We start from the raw sequence: 14,878 nt of genomic DNA, 5'->3' as shown, positions 1-14,878 counted from the left end.
TCTTGCGGTCCTGGGCCGAGCAGTTGCCATACCAGGCTGTGATGCAGCCCGATAGGATGCTTTCTATGGTGCATCTGTAAAAGTTGGTAAGGGTTAATGTGGACATGCCAAATTTCCTTAGTTTCCTGAGGAAGTATAAGCGCTGTTGTGCTTTCTTGGTGGTAGCGTCGACGTGGGTGAACCAGGACAGATTTTTGGAGATGTGTACCCCTAGGAATTTGAAACTGCTAACCATCTCCACCTCGGCCCCGTTGATGCTGACAGGGGTGTGTACAGTACTTTGCTTCCTGAAGTCAATGACCAGCTGTTTAGTTTTGCTGGCATTGAGGGAGAGATTGTTGTCACTACACCACTCCACTAGGCTCTCTATCTCCCTCCTGTATTCTGACTCATCGTTGTGCCAGATGAAATCTAGATGTTGTTTCTCTGTAAAATTGGATTAGAACACACCCTGTTTAACTTTGAGATTTGCGTTTGAATCTTTTACACAACAGCATTTTACTCTGCATGTCTGTCTATAAAAATGATTTTGGTCTTGCACTGAAGCTGAACTAAAAAAGCCAGGGCACAAGCGGATTCTAAATGAAACTGGAGTGACACTTGCTTGACTGCGTGGTCTTACACCACCTTTGGTTTGGCATCGAGACTAGTGTGAATCCAATGCAAGGTCAAATCTGCATTGCTCCTTTTGGACTTTGGGCCCTTGCAAACTGTCCACCCACAATGTAGAACACAGCTGTTCTCTCGACTTCCTAAATATTTAAGTGTTTAGCTGTTGGGATCAAACTCTACATTAACTGTACCGAGGCAGGCGCACGATTCTACAAACAGGCTTATAGTTCCACCTGGGAAGCCACTGTAAATCCAGGTCTCCTGGAAGCTAAACTGAATCTCAAGCTGCTGCCTGTTGCCAAGGTCTAGATCTACATTTTAGTTCTAATTGCATTTTCTCACAGAGAAGTCACAGGATAATTGGTTTCAGGAATAGACATGTCAGAATGGGATTTGAATGGTTCTGCATTGACGAGAGAGAAAAGGAATTTGGGCAAAAGGTTTCAACTCAAAGTAAAGTTACTGTAAACTTCATTAATACAGTGCCAGATATATAATAGTATCAGACTCTGCCCTCTTCGCTTCCCTAATTGATATCATAATGTTTTTATCTCAGTTATATCATGAATAGTAGTCCCAATTAAAGTACAAACCTGGGACAGCATTAAATTCTGTATAAAGCACCTTTCCAGACTGCCTCTGACTAGCAGTTCTAAACCATAAACCAGAGCAGGCAGTAGCAATTGTGAAACATCAGTAATAGTACAGAGACTGTCATCCCTATGATCTGTGGCTGTTGTATTGCCTGGGTGTATTGCAAAGAGGGAAATTGCAGAAGTAGAAGCACAACCACCCCCTAATGGCACCCCTCTAATTTTCCATTGGCTAAATTAACAAACGCAGAATTGGGCTGTTTTCCCCTTATGAAGTGATCCTAGCCACCCAATTGGCTTGTTTACAATGTGCTTAAACCACCCAATAACGGCAGGCGCAGAAACAAGCATATCTGGTCATGTTTTCTTCCATTTGGATTTATCCTTGAATCAATCCTTGAATCTCTATAGTGCACAAGGAGGCCATTTGGCCCATTGAGTTTGCACCCACACGTTGAAAGAGCAATCTATCCTTCCACTCCCCCGCCCCATCCCTGTAACCACTCATAACCTGCACATCCCTGGACACTAAGGGGCAATTCAGAATAGCCAGTCCACCTAACCGAATATCTTTAGACTGCGGGAGGAAACCCACGCAGACACGGGAGAAAGTGCAAACTCCACACAGTCACCCAAGGCTGGAATTGAACCCGGGTCCCTGGTGCTGTGAGGCAGCAGTGCTAACCACTGTACCACTGTGCTGCCATTATGTAAGGAAATTAAATAGCTATGCTTAAAGATTAGAATAATATGTTGCTTTTTGACAAAAGTTCATGGACGTTAAAATTAGAATTGACCCTATCCAATAAAATTTAGGAGCAACAGTTTCCTGCTCGCTGCCTCTGGAGGAACTAATTAATCTTGTCCTTTCTTTGGTTTCAGTAGTAACTCAATATATTTGGTGTTTGATAAAGAATATAATTTTCTATGTACACATGAGCAGCTGATTCCTTGCTCATATCTCTCCTTTGCAAATGCTAATCTGTTAATTGTTCATCTGAGCGGATGTATTTAGCACCTCATTATTCACTCACTAGTGTACGTAGTGTTTTGAATGTTTCAACACCTTCATAAACACTCCTGTTACCAGAATGCAAAACAGCTCTTGTAAGTCAATTATGGTAAACTGTATGAGGCCTCTTGAGACCAGAAATTACACCCTGCGAGTATTATTGTACAAACATTTAACATATATTCAGAGCATTTGGTGAAGTTGGATAAATCAAAAGCAACAAGAAAAAAATAGGCTGCCAGGTTACAGCCAGTTTGGCAGTGTGGAATAACCCACTGGTTGGTGGATTCGAACAGCTCAAATCTATTTCACTTTGTTACCTTGCAGCCAACAGTGAAAGAAGATATTCATCCTATAGTCTGTGCTGCATTTAATTTCTGGCTAAAGCGATATAGAGAAGGAACTTCTATACAAAGAGAATTTTAAGGGCGGCACAGTGGTGCAGTGGTTAGCACTGCTGCCTCACGGCGCTGAGGACCCGGGTTCAATCTCGGCCCCGAGTCACCGTCCGTGTGGAGTTTGTACATTCTCCCCATGCCTGTGTGGGTCTCACCCCCACAACCCAAAGATGTGCAGGTTAGGTGGATTGGCCACGCTAAATTGCCCCTTAATTGGAAAAAAAAATAATTGGGTACTCTAAGTTTTAAAAAAACGAACAAAGAGAATTTTAAGTATAGTTATATTAAGCACACTTTGTAATATCACAATTTGAAATTATTCATAGTTTGATATGAATTATATATTTGTGCATGTTCCGGATCTAGTTCTGGGCAATTAAGTACAGCAGATGGAGTGAGCTCCACGAGGAGAACATCAGGGGAACAGTGAATCATGAAATAGTTAGGTTAAAAGTAGCAATGAATAGAGACAAAAAAAACGCAAACGTGAAAATATCTGACTGAGGTTGTTTCCCCTGGTTGGGAATCTAGAACATGGTACAGTCTCCGTTTAAGGGTTTAAAACTGGGATGGGAGGAGTGCACAGTTTCCCTAGCCCCATGGCTCTACAGGATACACCATAAATGTAATTATTTTATTAATTCACCCAAATGACCAATTGATTACATTCCCAAGTGTTAATAGCAGGATCAAAGAGGCTTGAACCAGGCTTCTTGCTGTAAACTCAGACCGAATAATAATATCAAATGAAACTTCCTTTTGAAAGTAAGTTACAAAAACTGGTCATCATATGATTTGTAATCCTGAAGTGTAACAATAAAACCCTTTTAAATTCCTCCACACACACGCATATATGCACTTTAAAAAAAATTTAGAGTATCCGATTATTTTATTTCCAACTAAGGGGCAATTTAGCATGGCAAATCCACCCACCCTGAACATCTTTTGGGTTGTGGGCGTAAGACCTACGCAGACACGGGGCGAATGTTGAAATTCCACACGGACAGTGACCCAGGGCCGGGATCAAACCTGGGACCTCAGTGACGTACATACATACACACAGACACGCATAATACACACAGACACGCATAATACACACAGACACGCATAATACACACAGACACGCATAATACACACAGACACGCATAATACACACAGACACGCATACACAGACACGCATAATACACACACACACGCATAAACACGCACGCGTGCACTCAGGCATGCAGACGCACGCACATGCACACACATACATGCACATACACGCACACATGCATACATACGCATGCACACACAAAGGACAAAACAAATTGGGTTTCTGCCAAGGTTAGCATTTAAGGGAAAAAGCATCTTTTGACCAATGGGAAAACTTTGTGGAAAAAGGATAACGTTCTATGGGTTTTGGCACCCTCAATCTGATGTTCTTGCGTGAAAAGACGGATCACTGGTCACAATAGTTGTCTGGATATTTTTATTTTATTAATTTGCGGGATAATGGTGCCATTGGCTAGGCCAGCATTTATCATCCATTTCTAATTGTCCTTGCGAGTGGTGAGATGTTTTCTTGAACTGCTGCAGTCCATGGGGTGTAGGTATACACACAGTGCTGTAAAGGGGGAGCTCCAGGATTTTGACCCAACAACAGTGATGAAATGACGATATTCCAATTCAGGATGGTGAGTATTGTGAGCAGTTTTGGGCCTCGTGTCTAAGGAAGGATGTGCTGGCCTTGGAAAGGGTCCAGAGGAGGTTCACAAGAATGATCCCTGGAATGAAGAACTTATCGTATGAGGAACGCTTGTGGACTCCAGGTCTGTACTCCTTGGTGTTTCGAAGGATGAGGGGGGATCTTATTGAAACTTAACAGGATACTGCGAGGCCTGGATAGAGTGGACGTGGCGAGGATTTTCCACTTGTAGGAAAAACTAGAACCAGAGGACACCATCTCAGACTAAAGGGACGATCCTTTAAAACTGAGATGAGGAGGAATTTCTTTAGTCAGAGGGTGGTGAATCTGTGGAAAACTTTACCACAGAAGGCTGTGGAGGCCAAATAGTTGAGTGTCTTTAAGACAGAGATAGATAGGTTCTTGATTAATAAGGAGATCAGGGGTTATAGGGAGAAGGCAGGAGAATGGGGATGAGAAAATATCAGCCATGATTGAATGGCAGAGCAGACTCGATGGGCAGAGTGGCTTAATTTTGCTCCTATGTCTTATGGTCTTATGGTGAGTGACATGGGGGACTTCCAGGTGGTGGTGTTCCCCTGTGCCTGCTCTCCTTGTCCGAGAACAGGCTTGTCCAACCTTTTCACTCGGGACACATTTACATATTTTGTTTGCTCAAGAACCAATGAGCAAAATTCGGAAAGAAGGTTTAGCAAAAGAAGAAACTCTGTTCAGGAAATTTGAGGATTTAAGAAAGTAAAGAATTGTTGACCAAATGTAGTTCAATGCTGAAGCATTCACTCCCGCAACATAGCATGTTGGTGGAAGTATGTAGGTGCGTGTGTGTGTATGTGTTGCTGTGTGGCAGTGAGAGAAAACTGAGACTGGGCATAAGGCAGACTCACACACACCTACACCCAAACACAGTCTGTCACTCACTCCTGCAGCCCCAGCCATTCACTCCCGCACCTCCACACATTCACTCGCGCACCCCCGCCCATTTACTCACGTACCCCCGCACTTTTACTCACGTACCCCCGCCCATTTACTCCCGCACTCCCGCCCATTTACTACCGCACTCCCGCCCATTTACTCCCACACCCCCGCCCATTTACTCCCGCACTCCCGCCCATTTACTCAGGCACCCCCGCCCATTTACTCCCGCACCCCCGCCCATTTACTCCCGCACTCCCGCCCATTTACTCCCACACTCCCGCCCATTTACTCCCGCACTCCCGCCCATTTACTCCCGCACTCCCGCCCATTTACTCCCGCACTCCCGCCCATTTACTCCCGCACTCCCGCCCATTTACTCCCGCACCCCCGCCCATTTACTCTCGCACCCCCACCCATTCACTCCCGCACTCCCACCTATTTACTCCCGCATCCCCGCCCATTTATACCCGCAACCCCGCCCATTCATTCCCGCACCCCCGCCCATTCATTCCCGCCCATTTACTCCCGCACCCCCGCCCATTTACTCCCGCACTCCCGCCCATTTACTCCCGCACCCCCGCCCATTTACTCCCGCACCCCCGCCCATTCCCTCCCGCACCCCCGCCCATTTACTCACGTACCCCCGCCCATTTACTCCCGCACCCCCGCCCATTCACTCCCGCACTCCCGCCCATTCAGTCCCGCACCTCCACACATTCACTCCCGCCCATTTACTCCCGCACTCCCGCCCATTTACTCCCACACACCCGCCCATTTACTCCCGTACCCCCGCCCTTTTACTCCCACACTCCCGCCCTTTTACTCCCACACTCCCGCCCATTTACTCCCGTACCCCCGCCCATTTACTCGCGTACACCCGCCCATTTACTCCTACACTCCCGCCCATTTACTCCCGCACTTCCGCCCATTTACTCCGGTACCCCCGCCCATTTACTCCCGCACTCCCGCCCATTCATTCCCGCACTCCCGCCCATTTACTCACGTACCCCCGCCCATTTACTCCCGCACCTCCGCCCATTTACTCCCACACTCCCGCCCATTTACTCCCGTACTCCCGCCCATTTTCTCCCGTACCCCCGTCCATTTACTCCCGTACTCCCGCCCATTTACTCCCGTACCCCCGCCCATTTACTCCCGCACCCCCGCCCATTTACTCCCGCACCCCCGTCCATTTACTCCCGCACCCCCGCCCATTTACTCCCGCACCCCCGCCCATTTACTCCCGCACCCCCGCCCATTTACTCCCGCACCCCCGCCCATTTACTCCCGCACTCCCGCCTATTTACTCCCGCACTCCCGCCCATTTACTCCCGCACTCCCGCCCATTTACTCCCGCACCTCCACACATTCACTCCCGCCCATTTACTCCCGCACTCCCGCCCATTTACTCCCGCACCTCCACACATTCACTCCCGCCCATTTACTCCCGCACTCCCGCCCATTTACTCCCGCACTCCCGCCCATTTACTCCCACACTCCCGCCCAATTACTCCCGTACCCCCGCCCATTTACTCCCGCGCCTCCACACATTCACTCCCGCACTCCCGCCCATTTGCTCCCGCACTCCCGCCCATTTACTCCCGCACCCCCGCCCATTCACTCCCGCACTCCCGCCCATTTACTCCCGCACTCCCGCCTATTTACTCCCGCACCCCCGCCCATTCACTCCCGCACTCCCGCCCATTTACTCCCGCACTCCCGCCCATTTACTCCCGTACCCTCGCCCATTTACTCCCGTGCCCCCGCCCATTTATTCCCGTACCCTCGCCCATTTACTCCCGTACCCTCGCCCATTTGTCCGTACCCTCGCCCATTTACTCCCGTACCCCCGCCCATTTACTCCCGTACCCCCGCCCATTTACTCACGTACCCCCGCCCATTTACTCCCGTACCCCCGCCCATTTACTCCCGCACCCCCGCCCATTTACTCCCGCACCCCCGCCCATTTACTCCCGCACTCCCGCCCATTCACTCCCGCCCATTCCCTCCCGCACCCCCGCCCATTTACTCCCGCACTCCCGCCCATTTACTCCCGCACTCCCGCCCATTTACTCACGTACCCCCGCCCATTTACTCCCGCACCCCCGCCCATTCCCTCCCGCACCCCCGCCCATTTACTCCCACACTCCCGCCCATTTACTCCCACACTCCCGCCCATTTACTCCCGCACTCCCGCCCATTCACTCCCGCCCATTCCCTCCCGCACCCCCGCCCATTTACTCCCGCACTCCCGCCCATTTACTCCCGCACTCCCGCCCATTTACTCACGTACCCCCGCCCATTTACTCCCGCACCCCCGCCCATTCCCTCCCGCACTCCCGCCCATTTACTCCCGCACCCCCGCCCATTTACTCCCGCACTCCCGCCCATTCCCTCCCGCACTCCCGCCCATTTACTCACGTACCCCCGCCCATTTACTCCCGCACCCCCGCCCATTTACTCCCGCATCCCCGCCCATTTACTCCCGCACTCCTGCCCATTTACTCCCGCACTCCCGCCCATTTACTCCCGCACTCCCGCCCATTTACTCCCGCACCCCCGCCCATTTACTCCCGCACTCCCGCCCATTTACTCCCGCACTCCCGCCCATTTACTCCCGCACCCCCGCCCATTTACTCCCGCACCCCTGCCCATTTACTCCCGCACCCCCGCCCATTTACTCCCGCACCCCCGCCCATTTACTCCCGCACCCCCGCCCATTTACTCCCGCACCCCCGCCCATTTACTCCCGCACCCCCGCCCATTTACTCCCGCACCCCCGCCCATTTACTCCCGCACCCCCGCCCATTTACTCCCGCACTCCCGCCCATTTACTCCCGTACCCCTGCCCATTTACTCCCACGCTCCCGCCCATTTACTCCCGCACTCCCGCCCATTTACTCCCGCACTCCCGCCCATTTACTCCCGTACTCCCGCCCATTTACTCCCGTACTCCCGCCCATTCATTCCCGTACCCTCGCCCATTCCCTCACGTATCCCCGCCCATTTACTCCCGCACTCCCGCCATTTACTCCCGCACTCCCGCCCATTTACTCCCGCACTCCCGCCCATTTACTCGCGCACCCCCGCCCATTTACTCCCGCACCCTCGCCCATTTACTCCCGCACTCCCGCCCATTCCCTCACGCATCCCCGCCCATTTACTCCCGCACTCCCACCCATTTACTCACGTACCCCCGCCCATTTACTCACGTACCCCCGCCCATTTACTCCCGCACTCCCGCCCATTTACTCCCGCACTCCCACCCATTTACTCCCGTATCCCCGGCCATTCACTCCCGCACCCTCGCCCATTCATTCCCGCACCCTCGCCCATTTACTCCCGCACTCCCGCCCATTCCCTCACGCACCCTCGCCCATTCCCTCACGCATCCCCGCCCATTCACTCCCGCAACCCCGCCCATTCATTCCCACATTCCCCCCAAAGTCACCGCCGCGCACCCCCACAGTCACCTCTGCACCCCCCACACATTCACCTCCCACACCCCCACCCATTCACTCCCCACACCCCAACCCACTCGCTCCCGCGTGCCCACCCACTCGCTCCGGCATGCCCACTCACTCATTCCTGGGCCCACCCACTTGCTCTGGCGTGCCCACCCATTCACTCCGGCGCGCCCACCCACTCGGTCCGGCACGCCCACCCACTCGGTCCGGCACGCCCACCCACTCGTTCCGGCGTGCCCAACCACTCTCTCCGGCGTGCCCACCCACTCTCTCCGGCGTGCCCACCCATTCTCTCCGGCGCGCCCACCCACTCGGTCCAGCACGCCCACCCACTCACATCTGCACCCTACTCTCTCCCTCACCCCACTCACTCCCGCAAGCTGGACTCCGCTTTCTTGAAGATAGAGATGTTCATGGAACCTCCACTCTCCTTGTCCAGCTAGTTAGTTCCTTGTCCATTTTCATCATGAATGGATGGACCGGGTGTCAGGAAAATAATGGTGACATGAAAATAGCAGGGAAATCCAAGAAATTGGAATATTTTCTCCTGGTTATATGGTGTGAAGAGGGGGCTGATAATGTGAGTATACTTTGCAAAATAGCTGGACTCAAGAAATAACAGTAATTAAGTTGGATTTATGAATGAGTTAGCTCAGATCAGGGAAGATCAAAGGGAAAAACTGTATATAAGGAGATGATTAAACCTATGCAGATTTATTAGACCTGAGCCAACAGTATGGATAGTATGTTGAACTCCAAGCAAGCAGTGTCTGTGAAGAAAACCTGTCTTGAAAAGCAAGCTGTTTGGTTTTACCTCAGAAGCAACCATGAAGGTACATCACTGCCTTGTGTGGTAACTTACTGGATTATTATAGTTTTCAAAAGCCTATAAGGTTTTGAGGAACACTTGGGTAAAGTTAACTCTGAAGGTAGTGAAATAAATATTGGTTGGCACTGTGTAAAATAAGTGATACTGTAAAGAGTCATTGAATTAGTTAAGTGGACTTCCTGATTTTTTTATTGTTGTTTATTTTATTGCTTAATAAACATTTATTTTATTTAAAGGCATCACAAAACATCGGGTACATCATTCTCTGATTTCAAACCTTTATTCACATATTCAATAGCAAAAAATACATTTGAGCCCCTTTGTTTTAAGTTTCCCTTCCGGGATTTGGAATAACCTGGTGTTTAACATCAGTTCTGTCCTTAACACAGGGCGGATCAATCTGATCTGTTTGTTGTGGGACCATTTAGCTCTATCTATAGCATGCTATTCCACTGGTTACCATACATGTCCTATGTTGTGACTTCACCAAGTTGGTACCTCATTTCCAGGTATGCCTTTCGGTCGTACTACACTCCTGATAGCATCAGGATTAAATCTTTGCTCAATGGGAATGGAGTTTGAAATATGCCAGGCCATTAAGTTACATTTTGTGTTAGAATATAATTCTGCTGCAGCTGATGGTCTGCACCAGCCATGGATGCTGAGTTTTGAATTGTTAGATCTGTTCTTAATCTGTTCCATTTATCATGGTTGTAATACCACATGACACGGTAGAGGATGAAGACAGGACTCCATAATCACTGTGCAGTGATCACACCGCCGTGGACAGATGCATCTGCAACATGTAGATTGGTGAGGATGGGAACAAGTAGGTATTTGCCCTCCTGTTGTTTCGTCCATCATTTGCCCTAGCATGGCAGTTATGCCCTCAGGATCTAGACAGTAGTAGTGCCACTGTGCTGCTCCTGGTAACGCACATTGAAGTCTAATATCTAATAGTGTTTTTACTTGTGTTTAACATTTAGCTGCAAGTATTGTTTAACTTATAGACCTCAACCAGGGGCCTAAGTAAGAGGATAGAAGCTATCTACTGGCAGCAGCTGAAAAAGTTAATTAATGAAGGAAACTAGCTTGAACTGGTCTCTGCTGTACCTCGGCTCAGCTAGTTCCTTTGTTCAGAACATATAAATTCAGACACTCTCTTTGCGACCAGCACTGAGTGAAGCTGCAGACAGTGTGTGGAGGTTTGTGGAGAAGAGGGAGCTAGTGAAGAATGGAGAGTGGTACTACTTTACTTTTCCAGCCTTTTCACCCTGTAGGATTTAGTTTCTCCTGTTCTGTAGGGGAGGAAGTGAGCTGTTGGTGAATATCTGGTAAGTGGTCTACTTTCCAAAGATTTAAAATAGTACTGGAGTTTGTGATGAGATTGATAAATATCTAAAAGAAAATAAATAATTGAGTAAAATAATTAAGTTATTGGTTAAAGCTCGTAGGTCTGGCAGGACAGGTGTTGTGTCAAGGCTGCAGCATGTGGGAGCTCATGGATACTGGTGTTATCCAGGGCAAGCACATCTGCTGTAAGTGTCTGCAGCTTGAGGAGCTTCAGCTCAAAGTCATTGAGCTGGAGGCTGAGCCGTGGATATTGTGGCACATCAAAGACGTGTAGGTTAGGTGGATTGGCCATGCTAAATTGCCATTAGTGTTCAAAATGGTTAGGTGGGGTTATTGGGTTACGGGGATAGGGTGGAAGTGAGGGCTTAAGTGGGTCGGTGCAGACTCGATTGGCCGAATGGTCTCCTTCTGCACTGTATGTTTTATGTTCAGAGAGGATGAGAGCTGCCTGGAGACTTTGTTTCAGGAGGCAATCACACGCCTTAGGTTAGGATCTTCTGGTTTGGAAAGTGGTCAGGGACAGGAGGACAGCTGAGGTAGGTAAGGAGACCCAGAGGACAGGAGTGTCAGCCTTCGTAATTGACCAACAGGTTTGAAGTTCTCTCTGCTAGTTTGGAAGAGAGCGGGAGCTGCAGGGTGGATGAGCTGACTGGCCATTCAACTGGGGGGAGCAAATAAGAATGTAGTGTTATTAGGGGACAGGATAGTGAGGGGAATTGACACTTCTCTGCAGCAAAGAGCCAGAATCCAGATCAGGCTATTTGTAATTTGGTAATGTGTAATGAGGCGGGTTTAGTAAATCGTTTCAGAGTACAAGATCCCCTCTGAAACCTTGACTGTAACCTGATAGAATCTAGCATTCAGTTTGAGAGTGAGAATCTTGGGTCAGAAACAACTGTGCCAAACTTAAATAAAGGTAATTACAAAGGAATGAGGGCAGAATTGGTTGGAGTGGGCTAGCAAAGGGGTTTAGCAGAAAAAATTATTGGTCAGCAATGGCAGACTTGATGAAAATATTTAATGACTCACAACAACAATATATTCCAGTAAGGAAGAAAGATTTGAGGAAGGGGATAAATCAACCATGGTTAACCAATTAAGAATAGTATTAAGCTGAAAAAAACATGCAATGTGGCAAAGATTAGTGGTAAGCCACAAGATTGGGAAAGTTTTAAAAACCAACAAAATATGACCAAAAATAATAAAGGGGGGGGAGAAGATAAGCCATGAGGGTAAACTAGCAAGTAATATAAAAGCAGACGGCAAGAGTTTCTTTAAATATATGAAACCAGTAACTATAGGCCAGTTAGCTTAATATCTGTCAGTGGGGAAATGTTAGAGTCCATTACAAAGGATATAATAGCAGAGCATTTAGAAAGCAGAGTCAGTATGGCTTCATGAAGGGGAAATCATGCCAAACAAATTTATTAGAATTCTTTGAGGTGGTAATGAGCTGGGTAGATAAAGAGGAACCAGCAGATGTAATATACTTGGTTTTCCAAAAAGCATTCAATAAGATACCGCACCAAAGGCAACCTAAGATAATGGCCCGTGGTCTTGGGAGTAGTGTATCAGCATGGATAGAGAATTGGCTAAGTAATAGAAAAGTGAGTTGGGATAAGAGGGACATTTTCAGATGGCAACCTGTAACTAGTGGAGTGTCACAGGGATCAGAGCTGGGGCCACAATTATTTACAGTATATATGTATCAATGACTTGGACGAGGGAAGTGGATATACTAGTGCTAAATTTGTGCATTACACAACAGTAGGTGGGAGGGCAAGGGCGAGGGTGACACACTTTACAGATGGATTACAGAAAGATCTTGACAGGTTACGTGAGTGGGCAAAAACTTGACAAATGAAATATAAAGTTGGAAAATATGAAGTTATGCACTTTGATAGAAAGAATAAAGGAGCTGAATATTATTTAAATTGAGAACGCTGCAGGGTATAAGGATGTGGGGGTCCTCGTGCTTTGATCACAAAAAGCTAGCATGGAAGTTTGGCAAATAATTGGGAACGCAAATGGAATGTTGGTCTTTTATTTCAAAGGGAATGGAGTACAAAAATAGGGAAGTCTTGATAAAACAATTCAAGCCACTTTGTATTGACCACACCTGGAATAGTGTGAACAGTTTTAATCCCCTTATCTAAAGAAAGATGCATTGGAGGCAGTGCAGAGAAGGTTTCGGTGGGTTGATCCCAAACATGGAGGGGTTTTGTTATGAGGAAATATTGAGTAGTTTGGGCCTGTACTCAGTGGAGTTTAGAACAATGAGAGGCAACCTTATTGAGACATGTAGGATTTTCAGGGGGGAGGGGAATCTGTGGAATTCTGTACTGCAGAGGACAGTAGGGGCTGGGTCGTTAAGTATCTTCATAGCTGAGATAGATGGATTTTTACTCATAAAGGAATCAAGGGTGATGGGGATAAGGCAATGAGTGGAGTCGAGGATTAGAATAGATCAGTCATGCTTTGATTGAATGACGGAACAAACTTGATGGACAATTGGCTTACTTCTGCTTCTACTCCTCTACCTAGAGTATATTTTGCATCCTTGTTACCGTTATGTTTCTTCCAACTGGTGTTCAATATGGAGTATTGATTCATAAACTGAGGGAGGGCACTGGTTGCCTTCTTGCTGCCGTTTAGAAGGATGAGAGAGGATCTGAGGTATATAAAATACTGAAAGGGATTGATAAAGTAAACGTAGACCAAATGTTCCTCCTTGTGGGACAATCTAGAACAGGGGTGGGCAAACTTTTCCGTGCAAGGGCCACATTCAGAAATTCACAATTCACAAAGGGCCGCATAGTATATTAAGTAAAATAATTACTTCACCCGGTTATGATTCTGGGCGCCTCATATAGAACATAGAACAGTACAGCACAGAACAAGCCCTTCGGCCCTCGACGTTGTGCCGAGCAATGATCATCCTACTCAAGTCAACGTATCCACCCTATACCAGTAAGTAACCCCCCCCCCATTAACCTTAAAAAAAAAAAAAAAATTTTTTAAATTTTAAAAAAGTTTAAAAAATTTTTTTTTTTTTTTTTTAATGACTTGGAGGGCCGCAGAAATACCTTTGGCGGGCCGCATGCGGCCCGCGGGCCGTAGTTTGCCCACCACTGATCTAGAACAAGAGGTTACAGATATAGGTTGCGAGGCGGTAGATTTAAAACTGAGATGAAGAGGCACTACTTCTCGCAAGAGGGTGGTGAATTTGTTAAACTCGCTGCCCCATAGTGCAGTGGAGTCCAAATCATTAAATAGTTTCAAGAGGAAGATGGATATATTTTTGATTTTAAGAAAATGGGTTAAAGGGCAATCGGGAATAGATAGGAGGTGGCTTTGAGACCAGCAAGAGATTCAATCTGATTGAATGGCAGAGCAGGCTCGCAGGGCTGAATTGCCTACTTTGAATTCCTATGTATGCTCCTGCCCTACTGCCGCACCCTCTGGAGAAGGCGTCAAAGATGATCAGTCTTGTTGGTGGGGCAGGACATACACAGGGTGCTAATGGAACTTAACATGCTGTTTTGAGTGCCATCTTGCATTTGCTTTGGTCTTTAGTACTCACCAGACTTTTGTCTTTTAAAATATGTGGGACAACAAAATTGGTGTACTATATAATGTCCCAGTAAAAGTAATTATTCAATGTGTTGACAATTAACGATTTTGTGAATTCTTAATAGGCTTCTCAAGTGAACTTTTCTGTAGTTTGTGTCTCTGACAGAAGATTAATTACGTTTATTTATCAGACAAGTGTGTGTATAAAGAAGATTAAGGAAGCTCTCGATGAATTTAAGGATAGGAAGGGTTAGGATGAATTGTATTTCAGCAAAGGTGTGTTTTGTGTTGGGGTGACAGTACTGTCTCTTTGAAACCGGCAAGGTTTCTGTTTTTTTTGTTTAACACACATGTAAGTTCCCCTCTGACAATCCTGCAGCTAACTACCACAAACAGTATATTACGAAGAAGAAAAATATTTGCTGTGAATATAAATGGT

The 14,878-nt window shown here is 47.5% G+C and overlaps 1 protein-coding gene across 5 annotated transcripts in view; it reads left to right on the top strand.

Moving 5' to 3' along the window:
- celsr3 (cadherin, EGF LAG seven-pass G-type receptor 3) overlaps positions 1-14,878 on the top strand; it is a 295,892-nt gene that overhangs the window by 265,180 nt on the left and 15,834 nt on the right. The window lies entirely within an intron of this gene.

Source organism: Scyliorhinus canicula, chromosome 11, assembly GCF_902713615.1.
Source record: "Scyliorhinus canicula chromosome 11, sScyCan1.1, whole genome shotgun sequence".
Classification (NCBI taxonomy): Eukaryota; Metazoa; Chordata; class Chondrichthyes; order Carcharhiniformes; family Scyliorhinidae; genus Scyliorhinus; species Scyliorhinus canicula.
This window is presented reverse-complemented; position numbering and strand designations above follow the sequence as displayed.